Source organism: Cebus imitator, unplaced genomic scaffold (genome assembly GCF_001604975.1).
Source record: "Cebus imitator isolate Cc_AM_T3 unplaced genomic scaffold, Cebus_imitator-1.0 Scaffold70, whole genome shotgun sequence".
Classification (NCBI taxonomy): domain Eukaryota; kingdom Metazoa; phylum Chordata; class Mammalia; order Primates; family Cebidae; genus Cebus; species Cebus imitator.
Genome location: NW_016107385.1, coordinates 4,158,890 through 4,163,369, shown reverse-complemented (window position 1 = coordinate 4,163,369; position 4,480 = coordinate 4,158,890). Strand labels below are relative to the sequence as shown.

The window sequence follows — 4,480 nt, the reverse complement described above, 5'->3', positions numbered from 1 at the left end:
AAAAAAAAAAAAAAAAAAAAAAAAAAAAAAAAAATTACATTTGTGAAACTCAAATTTCAAGAGAGCAGATTCACTCAGATTTCAGTATTTACCAACAAACACTGGGTCAAGAAATTTTAAGTATCTTAAAAAATAAAATGTGGATATGATCAGAAAATGACAACAAATAAGCAAAGACAATAAAATTGCCAACTATTAATACTTCCCTAATAGCTCTTAACTATCATTTGCTTATTTTTACTAACTCACTAAATGGTACTTGCCATTTATTAAGAAGCACTAACTATGGAACAGACAATATCCTGGGCATTTTATCGTCACAACCTTACAGGTCAAATGTCAAAATATTATCTGAAACGCTTTTAGGTTTTAAGGCACAGAACTGCACTTGCCTAAGAGAGTAGTGACCCCTTCTCTTCCCAGGTACCATTTGTTACTGCTGGCCTCAGGATTCTTTTCTATTCCTAGGAATGGACCCTTAACTACAACTCAGGGACAGCAAGCTGACAGGTCCCTAGCCGCTGGGTAAGCAGAATTTAAAGAACGTGTAAGGCAGAAACGGGCAGTAGTCAAACTTGAAGTAAGTATGCCAAGGCACCCAGGGCACTGAAATTTCCTCAAGTCCTCAGCCTGTGTATTCTGTTAAGTGGACCCAACCCACTTAACCCACGCAAACGCTAGAAAACATAACCGTGGGCAGAAGAAACACTAGCGCTGTTCCAATACGCAGGAAAGTAAAAGACTCTCACTGCTTTCCCCGAGAAGAGCAGTCGCCGTCGACTATTAATGACCCACAATCGCTGTATTTCAACTGCAAAGGACAGCAGCCAAGAACCACGTGAAAAAATGCCGCAAGGAAAGCTCTTCCGGGGAAGAGGAGTCCCGAAAGATCACGTGCAGCCGGCCGGAACCCGAAGATTGCGCTGCGGGACCCGGCCGCATTCTGTTACCTTGGAGACTACAGAATCAGCCACCAGACCCTCCCCGGCCAACCCCCTTCCCAGCAGCCCTCACGCCGCCCCCAGGCACTTTCCCTGCAGCCTAGCCACGGCGTCGTGCCCAAAAAGAACGGACAGAGCAAGCAGTTAACAGGGGACTCAGCCGCATAAGCCTGGCAAGCTCTACAACAACCCGCGTGCAGGTGGGCTCCAGACTTCTCATGATCCACGTGTTTGCTCGGCGAGGCAAACCTTGGGAAAGTTATCTTCCCACTGAAAGAGTGCACTTTGGTTTCTCATGTTGGTCTGCCATCAGTAACCTCCTTTCAGATCTCATTTACCTGTTCCTGCTTCCACCCCAGCCAGAGGAAGAAGGCATTCCCTGGGTTCTAAAGGCAAGGCAAAAATCAGCACAGCAAGATGTTACCACTTTGCACTCTCCACCCAGTCTGAAATGATCCCTAGTTTCTCCTTATTCTTCTGACACACAGAGTCCTCAACTTTGGCTACTGGTGCTTCGTGAAGAGCGGGGGGGTGGGGGGGGGGGCCTGGAGGGGCTGTTAATGTCTCAGATACCTAGCCCTGAGAGCAGAGACCGACTTGACCATTTAACAGAAACGGGAAACCCCAAAATCAGAACTAGGCAAAGGCTGCCCCACAGAAGGAAAAAGAAAATAACACCTGCTCTCCCCACCTGTTTTCCCCTCCCTCATTTCTACACTTACACAACACCAGTCCTTTGTTTACCAAGTCCCCATTCCTACAGCTCACTTCCTCGCCCTCCTTTATTAAACTTGCCGTCCTGCCTCAATTTGGCCGGAAATTACTTGTTAGAAGACACGTTTACACAGGTGTCAAAACGCTGCGCCCAGTTCCTCAGAAAAGCGACGCCAGCACCGTTCCCCTTGCAGTTCTAGAAGCACGAGACCTAGGCTCTAAACTGCAAAGCAGGTAAGCATGGCTCTTGACCTAGAGCCCAGCGCCGGGCTAGAAGTCGTCACGCAGACGTACCACGCGGAGCGGCACCCCACGCACGCGAAGGCAGGGCCGAGTCATGGGCGCTTCTCACCCCTCCCGCCTCGTGGCCGCTCTCTCTGGCGTCGATGTTCCCACTTAGGTAGCTGAGCGACGCGGAAGTGAGGCCGGGGACGCGCGCGAGGTGACATGCGCAGCTTAGCTCAGGGGACCATAGGCGCGCGCCAAAGGCAGCCCCGCCAAGGCCCGGCCTGGCGAGGGCGTGCGAAGCTCTCTCAGCGGAACGTTTCTCACGCCGTTCAAATACACAAGAGCTTCAAACTCTCGGAAAACTCCAATCGGGCCATTACTAAGCGATGCCCTCCACCCAGGCCCGAGAGTTACCGTGCGGGGCGTGGCCGGCCTCACCAGGAGTCCTTCACATCCCTCTGGGGGCGGGTTATTCTGTTCGGTTCGCACACCGTGTGTCCGCTCCAGCTGAAGAGCCTGCGCGCGCGCACCGGACGTCCACGTCACCGCGCACGCGCTCCTACCCGCGCGGAGCCCGCCGCGCAGGCGCAAAAAGAGACGCGAGCAGCACCTCCCTGGCCCCTCCCCCAACACCAGGAGTCCAAACGGCCCCAGAGCAGCAGCAAGACCCTTGGGACCCGCCCCCAGTGTGGAAGCCGCTGCTTTTCCGGGTCCCAGGAACCCAGAAAAGCCTACTGAAGCTTCTAGAATCAAGAAAGGCGAGGCAGGAGGGAGGCACCTAGATTCCTCAGGCTTGCACACGAAGCCTTCGTGGAAACTATGAAACCACTGCCCGCCAGGCCTTTCTCAACTGTGCCTTTCACCCTTTCCCTAGGGCTCCTCGTCGGCCCCGCCCCGGCCGCGCCCAGCCCCACCCACACGGGTCTCCGCAGACCCCCAGCCTCCACAAGCCCGTCAAATGAATTCGAGGTCTTGCTCCCCAGAGTGCCGGGGCTTGGACAGCCGCAGAGCATTGGGAAACCTTGAAGCAACGACCTTGAGAGACGGATGGTCGAGTTTACAACATCCACATCTGAAGACGACTAGGAAAAATGGGGAGGAGACCGAAAGACTCAGTGCGCAGTTGGAAAGCGAAGAGTTGCCACTAAATTGCCTGATACAAAGATGAAAGACATCTTGATAAAAAAGAGAAACAAGAAACTTGCAGGAGTGTGTTATCTGAGCTTTAGTGCCTTGATCCTGTGCATTCAATTTTTGTTTCTTGAAGACATTTAAGCTATGAGGTGCAAAGAAAATATTACTGAATATCTATTATGTTTCAGGCAGTGGCTGAACTAAACCAATGGACAGTATTTCTCCTAACCTTCAAAAATTAGATATCTTTCTCCTTCTCTACTCCTTCCCAGCTGTTCTTTCTTCTGTGCTGCTGACACACCAGTAAGAAGGAAGAGTAGTTTAAAGAGATAAAAGAGGCAAAAAAAGGAGTAAGGAGTAGGAGAGCAGAATGTGTGGTCCATGATTCAAAACTGCTTTCTTTCACTGTCTTATAAGAATTAGCAAGCACTGAGAACCTACGACATGATATGCTAGGCGACTTAATACAAAACACTATGGAGGAGAATGAGGAGACTAAGAGGAAGGAATCAACAGGAAAAGACTTATCCAACACTACTGATCTGACCTACTTTTTACTTAGAAAGGACCTTATTTCTCTACACTTTGCTCTGCCTAAGGAGATAGACAATATGGACAGAAACTGCTGGAATAGTCTGAACTAGAAAACGTATAGGCTGCTTTACAGACTTCTGAAGGCATTCTGAACCCCCCAATTCAGGCACCATCAGCAAGAGCATTCAAGATCCTAAGCAAAATTGAAATTTAACAGTTTAACACCTTCCTCCTCTTCCCTGACCCTAAGAACCATTCCTACAAGCTGCCCTGTAAAAATCTCCCACCTTACCAAGAATGCCTTCTGCTCAAGGATCTAAGGTTTCCTCATAAAAAAACTTCCATTTTCTGGGTAAGAAATAAAAATTTCTGTTGATTTAGCATGAAAACGGCTGGGCGCGGTAGCTCACGCCTGGAATCCCAGCACTTTGGGAGGCCGAGGTGGGTCACGAAGTAAGGAGTTCAAGACCAGCCTGGCCAACATGCTGAAACCCCGTCTCTACTAAAAATACAAAAAACATTAGTCGAGCGTGGTGGCACATGCCTGTAGTCCCAGCTACTCGGGAGGCTGAGGCAGGAGAATTGCTTGAACCCAGGAGACAGAGGTTGCAGTGAGCCGAGATTGTACCACTGCACTCCAGCCTGGGCAACAGAGGGAGACTCTGTCTCAAAAAAAACTTCCAGCCGGGCACGGTGGCTCACGCCTATAATCCCAGCACTTTGGGAGGCCAAGGCTGGCAGATCACGAGGTCAAGAGATCGAGACTATCCTGCCCAACATGGTGAAACCCCATCTCTACTAAAAATACAAAAATTAGCTGGGCGTGGTGGCATGCGCCTGTAGTCCCAGCTACTCAGGGGGCTGAGGCAGGAGTACTGCTTGAACCTGGGAGGCAGAGGTTGCAGTGAGCCGAGATTGCGCCACTGCAG

The 4,480-nt window shown here is 50.4% G+C and overlaps 1 protein-coding gene across 13 annotated transcripts in view; it reads right to left on the bottom strand.

Annotated features, from left to right (window-relative positions):
* MGA (MAX dimerization protein MGA) overlaps nt 1–4,480 on the bottom strand; it is a 168,554-nt gene that overhangs the window by 107,845 nt on the left and 56,229 nt on the right. For 8 of the 13 annotated variants that reach the window (XM_037739443.1, XM_017531015.2, XM_037739451.1 and 5 more), the window contains exon 1: nt 2,298–2,413. The exons of 3 other annotated variants lie outside the window; for them this stretch is intronic. The gene's annotated coding sequence lies outside the window, so the exon portion shown is untranslated. Of the gene's footprint in view, nt 1–1,949; nt 2,245–2,297; nt 2,414–4,480 lie in introns of those variants that run through there. 2 more of the 13 variants (XM_037739446.1, XM_037739444.1) reach the window with 2 other exon arrangements.